This window comes from Pomacea canaliculata, linkage group LG3 (genome assembly GCF_003073045.1).
Source record: "Pomacea canaliculata isolate SZHN2017 linkage group LG3, ASM307304v1, whole genome shotgun sequence".
NCBI classification, from domain to species: domain Eukaryota; kingdom Metazoa; phylum Mollusca; class Gastropoda; order Architaenioglossa; family Ampullariidae; genus Pomacea; species Pomacea canaliculata.
The window spans coordinates 744,806-762,137 of record NC_037592.1 but is presented as its reverse complement, the minus strand read 5'-3'; the positions used below and the strand labels follow the sequence as shown (position 1 = coordinate 762,137).

General features: G+C 38.2%; 2 long non-coding RNA genes across 3 annotated transcripts; both read right to left on the bottom strand.

The window, feature by feature from the left end:
• Positions 1–2,365, bottom strand: LOC112558923. Its single transcript, XR_003098249.1, has 2 exons — positions 1,391–2,365; positions 1–400 (listed from the first exon to the last, which is right to left on the bottom strand). It is a non-coding gene; the product is annotated as an uncharacterized LOC112558923 (long non-coding RNA).
• A 3,067-nt stretch (positions 2,366–5,432) lies between these two features.
• LOC112558925 lies at positions 5,433–15,100 on the bottom strand. 2 transcript variants are annotated; one of them, XR_003098251.1, is made up of 3 exons: positions 14,980–15,100; positions 13,131–14,078; positions 5,433–6,391 (listed from the first exon to the last, which is right to left on the bottom strand). It is a non-coding gene; the product is annotated as an uncharacterized LOC112558925 (long non-coding RNA). The 2 variants fall into 2 exon arrangements; XR_003098252.1 differs by lacking the exons at positions 13,131–14,078; positions 14,980–15,100 and adding an exon at positions 12,103–12,238.
• Between the last annotated feature and the right edge of the window lie 2,232 nt (positions 15,101–17,332).

The following is a 17,332-nucleotide window of genomic DNA, read 5'->3' as shown; positions in this document are numbered from 1 at the left end:
AACACACCAATTTATTTATTTATTTTTTTTTTTTCATTCGCCTTTAACACACCAATGATTTATGGAAGACAAGCAGAGTAGAAAATAAGGCTAACAAAATAAAACTGTCACAAAGAAAGCTGACAGTACTCCCAAGCATGCAAAGTAAACACAACCGTCAGGTTTTATAGAGTTTATCTCCAGGCAGTACGTTAAATCAGAAGAAACATGAGGGATGTACCTATGAATCTCTTTCGCTCTTACATGACTATCTTGGAAAAAAAAAAAAAAAAAAAAAAAGGAGAAACAAGTCCCTTCAAAATTATAATTCATTAGATCAGAAACATTTAAGAATTTTTACAAACTCCCTCCTCTTGGGTGCAGAATCACTTCCCCCTGGAATTGGCTCTTCTGGGTTTTGCTGCAAATAATTGAAATAAGACTTAATGTGTCTAGGCATGAACTATTTACAAAGTCTACCACTGTTCTGTGGAGGTAGTTATGTATAAATAAATGAAGGTCTCGTAAAATTTCTTCAGGCAGCAAATCTGTCAGGCTTCCCATAAGTAAGAAAAACTTTAAACATAAAAGAATATTTAAGGCAGCCAAAAGACCACATATGCATTAAATCCCTGTATCTACCCCCCACCCCACACACACACACAAAAATGCAAACCATTCATTTTAAGAATAAATGACAATGAAATGAGAACAACTTGAACAAAAATAACATTGAAACTAAAATGAATGGTTACGTAAACATTAAACTAGAGGCTGAAAAAAAAAGTCAGAGGTTCAATACATTGTGACTTTGCTGTCATTCATTTACCTAAATAATCCATATACGAATTAACAATTTGCTTGACTAAACAGTCATTAACCTACCTAAATAATACCGCTTCTTCTGGTAGATCTTCGGTAATCAATCGAAGATATCTAATCTGCACTGATTTTGGACATGGTTGGAATTAAATAAATAGTATATTTTCTTTAGAGTATATAAAGAAGTATATTTATAAGTTAAATAAACATTCTGTATTGTAAGTACAGGGCTCCTCCTTTCTTCCATTGCCCCTCTCCTCTTCTTGGAAACCATGTAACAACCACAGGCAACCATAATCTTTTTCAAATGATTATGCTCAATTTGAACTTTGTAAGAAAATAATAAAACCCCACTCCTCCATAGCTGACCGTTCAAACATGCATTCCCTAGCTGCACTCATATCTTTCTCGCGCTGAGGTCAGTCTAGTGGTGCAACAGTTTAGAGTTGATCGTGAATACAGATAAATGAAGTCCTGTTTTAAATTTCATCTCAGCATGTTGTTTTCATTTTCTTTATGTTTCAACTATTTACAAAACTGGTTCCTCTATGACGTTAGAGCTTTAGTTACTGGCCTTATAATGGCTTACCTTTTCTCTAATGAGATGCATTCCACTCGAGCATGAAACGATGACACTCGGTATGGAGTCTATAGCCGAGCTCCATTGCCCCTTCTTCGGGCAAATCCTCAGTTATAGACTGCAAGTGTCTGAACAGGTGTTCGATGGTGATTTTTTTCTTTTGCCACCTCCTCCCGCCCCTGGTGATTCCATAGGCTGAAAAAAAAAAAAGGCAAAAATACGTCATACACTCCGTACCTGGCTGTGTTGGTATCACTCAGTGAAGAAAGAAGACGAAATAGGTCAACAGCAAATAATTTACGTCATCCATACACGCATTCTGAAAACTTTCGTCCCTCACTCTCTTTCGTCACTCACACTCTTTCATCTGTTTTTTTATTTAAAAAAAATCATTTACTTGCTCTACCTATAAAATTTTTCTAAAATTATAAACTTAGAAAGAAAAAAAATTTCCCCTCAGCGCCCGATATATAATGCCTTATCCAACTTGGCTAACATCAATCAACTGCCACACGCAATTGTAACTGTATTGTACGTACAGTGCTGGTTTGCTCTACCACGACCACTCCCCCTGGCTGTGGCTGTGGCTGTGCCTCCGTATCAGTCTCGGTATCCGTCTGCAAATAATTTTTAAAAAAAGACTTAATTAATGTGTCTAGGCATGCATATGTGTGTGTGTGTGGGGGGGGTACATTAACTTAACCTGATCCTAAAGAAAAATTGTGGCACTCGGCTTGTACTTTAAATTGACCAGAAGCCAAAAAAAAAAAAGACATTAATGATTATACATGTGCATATTTCAGCCTACTATATAGGATAAATAAAATCAGAAGAAACGTGAGGGACTTACTTCATGTCTCTTTTTCCTGCTCCATCACTATTTTGAAAAAAAAAAAGAGAAAAAAGTCATTTCAAAATTTTCTCACTGACCGTCTGCAGACACGCGCATTCTTTCCACACAAAAAATAACGAGATCGCTTGAGGGTGGGCGCCGTCCCTCCTTAGAGGCACCACTACTATTACGAAAAAACACAATTAATAAGAACATACATAACACAGGTACGTCCTTGACGAAATCCAAACAAGTTAATAACCGTTTAGTCCCTGCAACTCTGCAGTACTCGATTTTATGGGACACTCTATTCTTCGCGTTCCGATAGTTCAATAAATGGTAAAAAGAGTGTTTTACAATACCGAGATGTTGCTATCAGGTGGGTGAGTAGAACGAAATGTACCTGAGAGAACGAAATGTACCGCTGCGATTAGGTGAAGAAAATCCTCTACTTCACAAAGTTCCAGTAATAACTTCACTTCTCAAAGCTTCACTTCACTTCAGCCGTCCACTGGCCGCGTACGGTCGGGCTTAAATACCCTCCCCTGTCAACGCTTGACACGGGGTGAGCACTGCCCGGACCGCACGTAGAATTCGCTGAATTTCGTGGCCCACTCTTTCCGCGAAAACAGCAACAACAAAAAACAAAATAGGACAAACCAGGGTGTCAGCCTCCCCCATCCCCTCATTGCGCACTTGTCCGTTACAAAATTATAAAACATTAGATCTAAAACATGTAAGAATTTTTAAGGCAGCCAAAGGGTCTTTCTGACCGCCCACCCTTGTTGCCACACCACAAGGCGGAGGGAGGTGGTCCTTACAAGACTAAAGATAGGACACACGTATGCCACGCAAGGATACCTCTTGCGAGGGGAGCAACCACCAGGTTGCCCCTGGTGTAAGGACATCTCAAAGTTTTACGCCTTCTAATTATCTGTCAGAGCTCAGATCATTCCGACGACAGTTTTTTAACGCAAACTCATTATATATCTTATTTAGGTCGTCTCATCGGCAGCTATTTGTGCTTTTAAAAAAAGATAGGACTCTATTTTTTCAAATAAATTTCTTACAGATAGATATAGCTCATTTAATTTCTGGTGTGTTGTGGCCTTTTGGGCTCCACCACCCTTTTTTACACCACCTTTTTTCTTTAACATTTTGTTCATTCATTATCCTGGTCTGTTTTGAAAATAAATAACTGAAGATTTATCTCGAAACTTTTAATCGTAAAAATTCTTTTTATTGCCATGATATAGCCTTAGTTGCTGGCATGGCATAAAATACCAAAAAACAAACAAACAAAAAGGCAGCCAAAGGACCAGATATGCATTAAACCGACTAATTTCTTTTTTTTAAAATATATTTACTTTAATGTATATACAATGAGTAATTATACTAAATAGACTGCATTCCAAAATCATCCGTGTCATTCTCTGGGCACAAAAAAAAAAAAATGTTTCTTGAACACAAAGAGAGCGATGTTTCATCAGTTGACTCAAAGACATGATGATGATGATGATGATGTCGATTTGTAATGCGCAGGTATCCATTCCGAAGAATGCTCATTGCGCAGAAAAAAGAACAAATGAAGAACAAAAAAGTGAACAAATATATAAAACACCAGGAAAAGTAAAAAATGGACAGAAGTGTTTCTTGGTAGTTTAAGACTGGCTTGAAAGAAACAGATGGGTTTTCAGTTTCTTGCGGAACGTGGTTGGTGAGGTGATGGTGGAGAGTGACGATGGCAGAGCATTCCACAGCTTAGGTGCCGCATTTTTGAAGGCCCTGGCTCCAGTGCGCTTCTTGTTGGTGTCTGTCACTGCAGGGAGACAGAAGTGTGACTGGGAGCCTGAGTGCAGGCTACGTGACGGCTGGTACGGAGGAACTATCTCCTGCAAATAGTCAGTCTAGTGGTGCAACAGTTTAGAGTTGATCATGAATACAGATAAATGAATGTCCTGGTTTTAAATTTCATCTCAGGCATGCTGTTTTCATTTTCTTAATGTTTCAACTATTTACAAAACTGGTTCCTCTATGACGTTAGAGCTTTAGTTACTGGCTTCATAATGGCTTACCTTTTCTCTAATTAGACGCGTTCCACTCTAGTAAAAAGCGACGACACTCTGTGTGCAATCTACAACCGAGCTCCATCGCTGCTTCTTCAGGCAAATCCTCGGTTATAGCTTGCAAGTGTTGAAAAAGGTGTTCGATTGTTACTTTTTTTTTTTTGCCACCTCCTCCCCCACCCCCCACCCCACCCCCGGTGATGCCATAGGCTGAAGAAAACATGCAAAAAGACTTCCTACACTCCGTACTGGTTGTGTTGGTATCGATCAGTAAAGAAAGAAGACGAAATAGGTCAACAGCAAATAATTTAACGCATTCTGAACACTTTCGTCACTCTCTCTCTTTCGTCACTCACACTCTTTCATCTGTTTTTAAAAAAAAATCATTTACTTGCTCTAGCTATAAACTTCAAATTTTTTTTTAATTATAAAATGAAAAAGAAAAAAAAAATTACCCTCAGTGTCCCATATATAAATGCCTTATCCAACTTGGCTAAGTGGCGCGAACATCAATCAACTGCCACACGCAAACAATTGTTCATTACTAATAAAATGAAATATTAAGAAGGCTGCAAGAAATCTGCTTAACAGCATGCGAAGAAAGCCTAATGTCTGCACTGAGAGGACATTTTGTCCAAACAACAGCAGCCTTCTCATAACTGCAAGACACACTAAATGCATATAATCTAATGGAAACTGTGAAACCATTCCTACAGAAAGAGTTCTGAGAGGAGATTATCAGATTTAGATTTTGAGAAGCCTTTCGTGTGTTTGTTAACTTGTGCTCTAATCCTTCTCTGATGAGCGTGGCATTCTGCATTGAATTTGGAGATGGAATTAATAAATAAATATTATATTTACTTTAGAGTATATATAAGTTATATAAACGTTCTGTATTGTACGTACAGAGCTGCTTTGCTCTACCACGACCACTCCCCCAATGCTGTGGCTGTGGCTCGGTATCAGTCTGCAAATAATTAAAAAAAAGACTTAATTAATGTGTCTAGGCATGCATATGTGTGTGTGTGTGTGTGGGGGGGGGGGTACATTAAATTAACTTAACCTGATCCTAAAGAAAAATTGTTGCACTCGGCTTGTACTTTAAACTGACCAGAAGCCAAGCTTTTTTTTTTTTTTTTTTTTTTTTTTTTTTTAAAAAAAGACATTATACATGTGCATATTTCAACCTACTGGTATAAGAACACCCATATAACACACCAATGATTTATGGAAGACAAGTACAGTAGAAAATAAGACTAACAAAATAAAACTGTCACAAATGCTTCAACTATTTACAAAACTTGTTCCTCTATGACCTTAGAGCCTTAGTTACTGGCTTTATGATGGTTTACCTTTCCAGCATTTATGAAGCTGTTGATATCATTAATTAGGATTGCACTTAAAGGAACGATGTCTTCCAACATCAGACCTTCAGCCACGGTTTGTATAAATCCCGTTATGTGCGCTATGGCAAGCTTTTTTCTGCGGTGGCGGGATACGCCTCTTGATGTTTCAATTGCTGAAAAAAAAAAACCACGCAAAAAGACTTCTTACACTCCGTACCTGGTTGTGTTGGTATCGATAAGTGAAGAAAGAATAGGTGAACAGCAAATAATTTATGTTATCCATACATGCATTCTAAAAACTTTCCTTACTCACTCTCGTTATTCACGCTCTTTCATCTGTGTTTTTTTTTTTTTAAATCATCGCCACTTCTTCAGGCAAATCCTCGGTTATAGCTTGTAAGTGTCTAAACAAGTGTTCGATCATTAGTTTTTTTTGTGTGGCTTAATTCATGTACTTCCAGAAAGAGATCTCTAAGAATGTCCTCTGGAAGCCTTGCTGTAAAGCTCGCCATTAATGAGAAAAATCTTTTGTTTCCCCATTATTTTTCATTCAACCTCCTCCCTCTCCTTGGTGGGGCAGAATCACTCCCTCCTGGCTTTGCCTCCCTTCATAATCATAATTTATCTTATACATATGCAAGCAACAAAAAAAAAATGTTATACTGTCAAGTCGTAAAACAGACAAAAAGGCATCCCTTGGGTAGTTGGGTCTCGAGGAGTGGAAGTGCAGAATCACTACCCCCTAGCTGTGGCTCCCTTCGTTTTTCTGCAAATAATTAAATTGTATATATAAGAAGATACAAATGTGCATGAGGGAGGGGGGGGGGAATCATATATATATATATGTGCAAATATGAGTGAGTAGGGGGAGTGTGTCAGGGGGATATTCCCACAGTCAACTGAGAAAAATATATATAATAAACTGAAGAGATTACTATTACACCTCATACACTCAGGCATTTAGACTCATGCCTAACCCCCTCATAAGACACAATTGTCAGATACACTTCCTCTTACTCTCTTACACACACATTGAGACTGGTACATTTGTTAGACCTGTTTAAGAGTGCTATTGCAGTTGGTAAGAATGACTTGGCAAAGAAGCTCTTTTTAGAAAAAGGCACTCTTATTTTAAATATATATATGCATGTATGAGTAAGTAGGTGTGTGTGTCAGGATAAATATAGATAAATATATATGTGCAGATATGAGTATGTGTGTAAGGGAGGTTACATGTGTACAAATATAAAAGCAGAGATGAGTGTATGTGCATGGGGGGTGGGGGGGACATAAGGCTGTGTGGGTGGGTGGGGTTACACATGTATCATATGTATGCATAAGCAGATGTGTGTGAGGGGAGATTTTATATTATATATATGCTGATATGATTAGGTGTGTGTCGGGGGAGAGTGGAGGCTTATATATATATGTGTGTGCATGTGGTTTGTGTATATATATATAAACATCAATGAGTATGTGTGTAAGGCGGGGATTTTATATATATATATGCAGGTATAAGTAAGAATGTATGTGTATATATCTGTATTTAGTTAAGAATGAAATGGAGGGGCAGAAACATCCCCTCCAAAACTTTTTGCTTGTTTACATGTGCTTATATACTTTGATTTATTTGATTACACATGCAGTGATGCAATTTGCATGAAAGGGCTAGAAGAAGGAAAGAACAAGTGAGTGAGGCAAAAAATTGGCTTTTAATTTATTAACTGTTACAAACTGACCAGTAAATGTGTGTGTGTGTGTGTGAGTGAGGGATATTGCATATAAAATATATAGTAATGCGTGTAAATATATGTATATTTTGAATATCTCAATACCCTTGAAATGGTTTTTTGAATCATAAGCTTCACAAACTGATGACACTCTGAAAAACATGAATGAAGTGCACAGGTGAAGATGTAAGGAATGAACCAAGTCAAGAAGTGCTAGATTACACAAAATATTTCTTCAAGAATTCTTAAAGTAAAAGGTTATAAAATCAAATCCCCACAAATACAAGCACTGGTTAAACATGCCTAATGCTTTGCTTGTCTGTCCATGATAGGAAGAGTTTGAACACTATTGCCCATGTTAGTTATAAGATCATCGGTGTCGAGCAGAGGAATTTGGGGTTTTATTACAATTAGTAACTTGTCAGGAAATTGTCATTTACTCAATATCTGAAAATGTCACTGCAGGAGAACTTGTTTTATTAAATTCAGGGAAACCTAATGCTATTCCAAAAGTGCAAAAGCAATAAAAATATATATATACAAAAAATCATTTCCTTTATCATTTCAACTGCTGAATACTAAGTGAAAGGTGTGTGAGTGTGAAGGGTATGGTCCTAGAATAGATGTAGGAAACTAGGATTTTTTTTATCAAGCCATTCCATTTTTTACGATGTACCACTATGTTTTGTTACTGAGCACTTTGTAAATTAGCAGACCTAAAGTTAACCTCTGGTATTACTAATGCTTGTCATTGGTCAATGAGGTTATATTTTGTGTGTTCGAATCACCATAATTGTATAAAGCAGTTTTCAACATAAACTACAACATTGCCCTCTCTAAATGCCACTTTGTATGTTTAGTGTGTAGACACTATAATTGTTAATTCAATGAGCTCCTCCATCGATGTGTGTATATTGAATAGTCACTTGCTTTCAGTTATTAAATTATTTGTCATCTGGGTTATCAGTGAAATAATGTAACGCAATAAACACAACCTTTGACTGAACACAGGCTATTTATTTGTAAATATTTACATTTCAAGGCTCAAGGCTCTTCATTTGTGTTTGCACTCAGGGCACTTCTAGTGCCAACACACATGCAGGTATTCACCTTTTGCATGTTGACTCCTCATGAAATTTTTTTTAGGTTGTGACTGTGACTGTGATTATCAAATAAAACACGATGCTTGAGGGAGATCAGAGAAAGCAAACGAAAAGTGGGAGCTCTGTCAACAGGGTCGGATCGACGAGAGTCCGCCCCTTATCGATGAAATACATGACAAAAAGTAGCTCCTCTGTATAATGTTGAAAGCAAAAGATGATAATGACAAAAAATTATAACAAACAAAATGACTACAAGCTCAAGTGGGCAGAAACTAAGCAAACCAATCTGAAAGAAAACAGCTAAAAATTATTTGAAGAAGCTGCACACAAAGCAATATAATTCAGCTATGATTTATTGAATGCCGTGTTAGCTATATTCAATACATATTTTTCAGGCTATTTGTCTGAAAGTCTGTCTATATGGTTATTAATTTACAAATACTATTTTTAGTTCATGTGTGCATGCATGTGTTTATGTGCGTGTTAGTGTTGTACATTTAGTTTAACATAAGCTGAAAGAACACATGTTATAAGAAAACATTGGAAAAAAGAGTTCACAAAAAAGTCCAGAAAATAGTATGGGTGTTGTACGATTTATTTCAACAGAGACAAAGAAAAAGATTTCAAGAGCATGTAGCAAGGAAAAAGTAAGTGAAAAATTTGTCTTTAAGCAGAGTGGAAATTTAATTAACATAGTGTAAATCCGAAGAGACTTGCAGGGTGCATACATCAACATCAGATTTTTTTTTTCCATGAGCAAAGGAAGCACAACACTTCTACAAATACTTTGGTATACATACTTTTCACAGTATAACAGCATATTTTGTATCATTGCCTTCGATCACAGTGGATTGCTCATGCATGACAACAGGACAAGATTAAGACTAAAATCCAAGCCCCCCTCCCCCAAGAAAACAAAAAAACAAAACCAATGCAACATGAGCAGACGACCGCGGGTCCAGCTATCACAAAAATGTAGTGAAAGACGTGGCATTTGTAATATGAAGATAAATCTGTGACAATAAGTTTTAAATGTCTAGAGAGATAAGCACCAAGTGTGAATTGAGAGACAAAGCAATTTCTAGCAGCCAAGCCATTGATATCAAGCCCAGCTACTCTGGTAAAATTGTGAGAAACCGCTATGTGCACTCTACACGGCGAAAAGTTTGTTTCAAAAGATTAGCAATCACATTCTCTCCACCTGCTAATTCTTCTGTTCTTTTAAGACTTTACGTTATTTAAGTGTTTAAAATGCTATTTTTGTTATCAACGGTTAGTATAACTTTAAACCAAGACAGGAATTTTTGTAAAGCAGTTCAATAATAATTTAAAGCTTGTTGCCGTACTCGTTGATTATAAGTGCTCTATGATTCGTGGGCACAATGTAGACTGAACAACGTGAGGTAGGGGATCCAACAAGAAGACATTTATTAACAATACTTTAAGCCAGGGATGGCGAACCTATGGCACGCGTGCCCACGGTGGCACGTGAAACGATTTTGTGCGGCACGCGACGACGCTGATGGATTTTTTAAAATTTCAAATTATCATAAGTAATAGCCTTCAATTTTTTTCAGAAAACTGTAAATAATATTAAAGAAGTGATGTTGGATCATATTCCACATAATTTTTTCATATTACTTTTATTAACTTGGGTATCATATGACATAGCGCATAATAAATTTTGAACAAGACAAATCTCGTTACAATTAATTATATCAAATCAGATGCCAGAAATCGTTTGACCGATGATTTAAGTGCGGCGTGTGTAACTTTGAAGAATACACGGTATACCCCAGATACCAAACTGTTATCATCTACCTCACAACAGCAGAAGTCGCATTGATTGACTTAATTGCCCCAAGACTTCAAAATCTGTAGGTCAGGATAATAACGTTGAATAAATAAGTATTATTTTATAATTTATAATTGTATACTAAGCAGCTTTATTTTTTCCGCGCAGCAAACTTACTGGTTACTGGCTGTAGCACTTCGTTTCTATAGCGGCGTCATTAAGTAGACCGACTTGGCACGCAGCAATTTTTATTGCTTTGAAATTGAAATAATTGGCACTCGGACTGAAAAAGGTTCGCCATCACTGCTTTAAGCCAAGGCAGAAATATTCCTTGGCCAACACCGGGGCTCGGTATCACTTTCAGCTTGTAGGCTTTTAGCGCAAAATAATAGCAATCACAGGCGCAGGTAACATCCTAACGCTGTTCATTTAGCTCTGAGCTGAGAGAAAAGAGAGGAAGAGAGTGGCCAGGCAGGAAATCGACACTCTCATAATGATCTTGTATCACGAATGGTTTTTCAGTTATGAGTGACTTGAGAATCAATAAATGTAATCTTTTTCATGAGTATAACCATTATACTCTTCTGACTGCTTTCAACAAATCGAGTCCCAATACAGTAAAATTCAACATTAGCAGAAGCTAAGTTGTCAAAGAAACAATTTGCTTTTTTTTAAATTGTGAAACACGCGTAGTTATTTTCTCTTTTTAACAACTTTTTATAAAGATGCAATTTTGATAGACAAATAAAACAAAAACAAAACAAAACAAAACAAAAAAACAGTCGATTTGAACACTTTCAATCAGGGGAAAAAAAACTTTCAGTCTCTACTCGACCAAAATTTTTAACTTCATCTATGGCTTCTTTGGCTACTCTCACACATCTATATTTGAATTAAAATACTTCACTCGTAAACTGTATTGAAACAGATTTTGTGGCAACCATAGCACATTGGAAAGTCAATAAAAAAATAAATCTTCACCTTCTGATTGAATTTTTTCGTACTAAAGCTACCAAAACCCAAACAAATTATATTTCTTATTACAGTAACCATGTAGGTATTATTTAAAAGTAAAAGATATCTTACACGTACATGACCATTGTTTGAAACTTTCAGCAGTGTGCACACGGCAGTATCAGCGGATAAACTGTTATGTTTGCATAGCAAAAGGTGAGACAATTTGAACAGCATCTAATATCGCGACTGTTTACTGAAAATTTGTGGTACTCGACGCCATGATAAAACACAGTTCGAGCTAGCTAGAAATATTGAAATTGATTAAATTGCGAAATTTAAGGCGAACTCAGCTTTAATCTTTTTTTCCATTAGAAAACTGTATATTGCTTTGGAAAATCGCAGCCAAACTGCTAAGTTGTAATCTCTTAAGTTGATGAATTCTTTACACTAATCATTTGCTGAGCATTTCTTTAAAAAGCACTTTGTTATGCTATAAAGGACAGGACACCACACACATCTGATTGTCTGCTCAAAAGATTATGGATGTCAGTCATGTTTTTGATTGTTTGCTCTTTCTGCGTTATCAATAAATACTTTTAGCACGTTTATATTACATGAGTCATCTTGAGTGCCAGACATAACCGTTGTGGAAAGAAGTAAATGAGAACTGATTGATAAAAACAAGGAAGACTAAACATTGGAAAGCTACGCTATGCCATAAACAAAATAATAATTTTTTAAAAAACCACTTCAACACACATGCAACAACATGTCAAGCAAAGCGAAAACTCGATCACTCAAAAAGCAAGCGGAAGCTCTGTAAGAAGGTTAATAAATAATATTTGCAGAGCGTGCAAAAACGAATGGAAAGCACCACAGTATTTTTCCTTACCTTTTCCTGCATATATCCTTCCTTCACTCGCTTGCTCACGCACTCTCGCACTCATCCATGCACGCACATATTTGCAAGCGCACCTCACCAACCACACACACACTGCAACAGACGCCTCAAAACCTCATTGAGGTGCTCCGCCGAGGTCCTTACTTTGTTCTGGTTCGCGTTTTTCACGGGAGGTAACATCGCGAAGACACGTCGAGCCTACAATACTGAGGGATGGAGAGAGCAACTCTTTGAGACGGATACAACTTGAGACGCCCTAGTTCCTAGGTGAACTACTGAGTCGTCTTCTTAGCAACACTCAGTATGTTTCTCTTCTATTCAAAGGCAGCGACTTTACAGAGGAAAGGCTTTTAGAGGCGAAAACTGAAGCTTCTTGCACAGGTTACAACTTCAAAATATTGGGAAAATGGAGTAATTAGTCAAATGAACATTGCTGTAATATTGTTTTAATATGTAATATAGTTTTGTCTTTTAAGCGACAGGAAGCGGAAATGGCGTTAGTATGGCTCCCACCGAAGTCGAAGTTCGAAAGATTATTACTGAAGACAAAATGCCAAAACATGACTGAGGGGTGCACATGGGAAGGGAAGGGGGCGTTGAGCAAGAGAAACACGTCACGGAAGGCCTAGGCAAGAGAGCACGTGACAGCTACTTAATCAGGTGACATTTTCTTTCTTAATTATCCCAGCAAGAGTCCTCTCGCGGCATACGTACTGCAAGCAAAACCATATTCCACAAACAAAAAATAATAATCATAAAATACAAATTAAAAGAAGTAGAAAGTGCCCCCTTCTTCAAACAACAAATGGTCAAAGTGAAGAGGAAACCAAGCTGCTTGGACCATGCCATTCTACGGGTGAGGGTAAAAGGTAGGCTCTGAAGCTATGGAATAGGGTTGCAAACTGATAAAATGAAATGAAGGTCGAAGGCAGGAGACCCGCACACTGCAGCTAGTGAGGATGGTGGCGATAGTGGTGGTGACGATGATGGTGATGCTTATGGCAATGACAACAACATACCCTCAACGTCATCAAGCTCCTCCCCTTTTACTTCATACACACGTGAAGTGAGAGTGGACGATTCCTCTCTGTCTCTGTACGTATGCAAGCGAGGTCAGAAACAGGCCAAAATCACGTGGGACAAAGTTTTTTAAAACAGCGACAATATAGAAGCCAAAACATCATGCATAAAAAGGCAATGTACACAAGGCGCAGCTCATTAGGCTTATTCTGCCATACTGCGTGACAACTGGAAAGAACAGAAAATGAATCTGACGGTTAATATATAACTTCAGTCATCACAGACAGATCAAACGCCACGCTGCTAAGTGGAAAACCATTTAAAGCCACTGCGTGGACAGGTGCACAAAAACAAAGAACGGTAAACATGCTGAGGAAGTCGACGGACTTCTACAAACAGCAACTAAACTCTGTGACCTCATTACCATGTGGGGAGAGTTGTGACCTCATTACCATGTCGTGGGGGAGTTGTGACCTCATTACCATGTCGTGGAGAGAGTTGGGATGAGTGAAAACATCGATGGGCGGTGGAAACAAGTGTCTAATTCTACACATTAAACCACTTCACCCCAAAATGCCTTTGTCTTCATATTCAGCTACTCTGTCGTCGTCATCGTCTTTTAGTTCCATCACGCCACTGATTTCCTCCTGTCCTCTCCGTCCGATTCGTCGTTTTCTAACGTTGTGTCTTTGGCGAGGGGTCGCTGCTCTCCCTGAACGAACTTTTCCTCGTCTGCATCCTCACAGTTCACGGCTATCATCTGCTCTTTCGCGTTTTCAACATCATCTAACTTTGCGTCGTCGGTTTCGTCCACGCTCACCAGTCTATTTCTTTCTCTGCGCACTCGTCAGCAGCCGTAGACTGCGTGTCGGACTCTAGGTTGCTGTCCGTCTCGCTATCTTTGCGCAACTCGACGTCTTTTTCTTCACAACCGTCGTCAGCAGTACCTTTAGCGTCAAACAATTGACTTTCAGAAAACACTTCTAAGTTCTAATTAAGCAAATTATTGAACCCATGTCTTCCCGTTTAGCCCGACAATAACAACAAGCAGTTTATTAAGTTATCGTCACCACATTATTTCGCTTTAAGAAACAACCGCTACTGTCACAAACGGTGGGAAAGGTTACAAACAAATAAAACACTAAATTCGTGGTTATTTCGCGAAATGGATCCAGCCTATCTAACTGTATATGAATCAGTGCTTCCGGCATCACATCAATAGGGATGTTGATACACGTACTCCGTTACCCAGGCCCCGCGCGGATGGTCGGCACCAGGCCCCCGCGTGTTCCTAACGCCGCCTGTGCCTAACCCTGACAGTAAGTTCAGTTCCAAACCGTTTCACTTCAGCTTTCTAACTGAAAACACCGAGTGAGAAAGACGCTTGATTGCTCGGTTTATTGCCTGTGATCTCCACCCTGCCTCAGGACCAGGGTAGCAATTAGGGAAAACTGACCGCTGGTACACCACCGTGTACTCCTACCTTCCCTCGCACGTGCGAAACCATTTCAAAATACGCCCACTTCGACATCGGCCTGCTGATTAACTCGAAATCCATTGGGATCTTTCCACCGAGGTTCGAATCCTGTCGGTGCCGTAGGGATTTGTTTTGTTTTGTTTTTATAGATTTGATGAAAAATAATGTAAGGCTCAGCTGTAGAGACAGTTGTGAGCGTTACAATGAGGGTGCAGTAGCAGCCATGGCGCGACTAGACCACCAGAGGCCAGCCCGACTACAGCTACTACTACAACTACTACCACTATATGAGGAGATGAATGTCTCGACAAAAGTCTTGGGTCAGAAGTGAACATCGCCTAAAACCAAATGACAAGACAAATATTCAGCACCGATTATTCTGGCATGTGTGACGTCAGAGATGGTGCGCCTGCGACTGTCAGCACCCGCGGCACCAGAGCATCATGGGTTTGTAACCTCTTTCTTTGTATGTCAAGGCTGGGTCATACAGTCATCAAGTGAAACCTGTTCTCATTGGCTGGAAGGTGTGCAGCCGTCCAATGACAGGAGTTGTTGTGGACGGGCCGCACTGGGCGCACTGTTGACAACAAACAACGTGGCAGCTGTGACTGCGTCTCGCTGCGACCCGCGGAGGTAAGGAGTAAATAGATGTTAGTACTTCTCTTGTCGGTGGTCAACACTACAGTCGACAGACAGGTTATTTGTAATATTGATAGCAAGAACTGAATGGTGTTTGAGAGCGAAACAGATGGAGAAAGCAAACTAAGAATTGAGATGATGATTCGCTCACAAAGCGATCGAGCTACACAAACATGTGTTGACTGCTGTATGATGTCCACGTCAACAATCAATCAGTCGTTACAGACAGCCTGCACCACTTCCACTTCACTTCATACCTTGATCAGTTGCATTACGTTCTACTCTTGTACTTCATCTTTAGGTTGTTCGGAGTGCCTACACGCGTCTTCTAATAATCTCGCCATCAAAATACAACTCAGTTTCCCCAAACCGAGCATTGACCTGTTCAAGATGAGTCTGAAATATTCTGGCAGTGTTCTTTGGAACAACCTTCCATTAGATCCCCAGAGAACAATATCCAGATTGTACATATTCAAAGTGGGACTACTACACCATCTTTTCCAAACTTTTGATTACCTACAGAGCTACCTGGCTTAATCATGCTGACAAAGCAAACATGTGCCACTAGTGTTCTGGCCAATATTTTAAAAAACCCTGTCATTCAGATATCACCATCTCGATGTTTTTATTTCCTTGTTCTGAATTAATGTAACATTTTAATTTCTACTAATTAGTCCAAGGGCTAGATTTAGCTTAACTTTTGCTTATTCTGTTACCCTCATAAATAATGATTTATTCATTTGTTTACTGTCCGTTGTCAGCTGCCTAATGCTCATTATCATGACTGGTCAGTGCAGAGAGTGTAACCTATCTTGATCATAATGCTGCATGATACAAGTACACTGATTATTATTATTATTACTTATGGTCTTGGATACTTAACTGTGCTGCGCTGTTGAAGACAGAACAAAAATTTGAGTGAATGTAATTGTATTCTTAAACAAAGAAAAAAATTGCGAAAGAAAACATGATCAATGACAGTAAAAACTAGTAACTAATAATTTTTAAAAAGTAGATAATAATGCTTTCCTCTAATGTTCAAACAGCCTCAGTTTTTTTTTTCTTGCACAATTTTACAGTGATATCAAATAGAGACCCTTCCTTTATTTTGAGCAGGAAACAAAAATATACAAATGTAAAACATATAGATTCCTCTTTTATACATAGGAGCTAGCTATTGTATGCAATTCATGTGATATAGAATCTTGTTATCATAATTACTGCCATAGTCTGCGTGGATAAGCAAGATGAAGACCTCAAAAGTGTTACACATTAATTTTTTTTTTTACATAATGCACAACTTAAAGTTAAAGACCTTCCCAAGTTCTTCAGGTTATGACAGATTCTGGTAAATAGATACAATATAAATAAATTCTGTAAATTTCAGCCCCTGAAATACAATCATCTGTATTATCTAATTTCATTATTGGTGATTTGCAGCTATATTCGGCAAATCCTGTAAAATCTTGCTCCTGCTATGTCAGAGCTTGTTCCAATCCATTTTCTGCTAAAAGCTTACTGAAAGTTGTAATGTGTTTATGCAAGAAATACTTTCTTCATGTCTCCTTAAATCTTTCCCACTTGATTTACCTCTTTGACTGACCTCTCACCCTATTTTCCCTTTTGTAAAGATTGTTCAAGGAAAATACCTATTAACCTGATAGAGTTTTTCTTTTTTTTATTTATTATATTTTTATGTATTTACACTGATTGACTCTCCATACTGACAAGATGACAGATTTCATGATATATATTTTCTGTTCAGAACAAGCTCAAGACTGGTCTGTACAGACTGCTGTGACAGTAGTGATAGTTGAATGGTCAGATGGTGAGGTGAAGATGGTATGAGGATCAGAGGCCGGAGGATCAAGCACAAAACATCCCTTCAAAACTCAACATTTGGTTGCAAAGCAGTCTATAACTAGTTCATTGAGTATTCAGTGCTAAAGAAGCTTGCCACAATGGCGAAACTGTTTGAATCGGTCAAATCCTGCATTTATAAGGTAATTTAAATCTGCTTTTAAGTGTCATGCAAAAATCTTTGTTGTGTGTTTTATTTTTTCTTTGTATTGTTTTAGTTTAGGT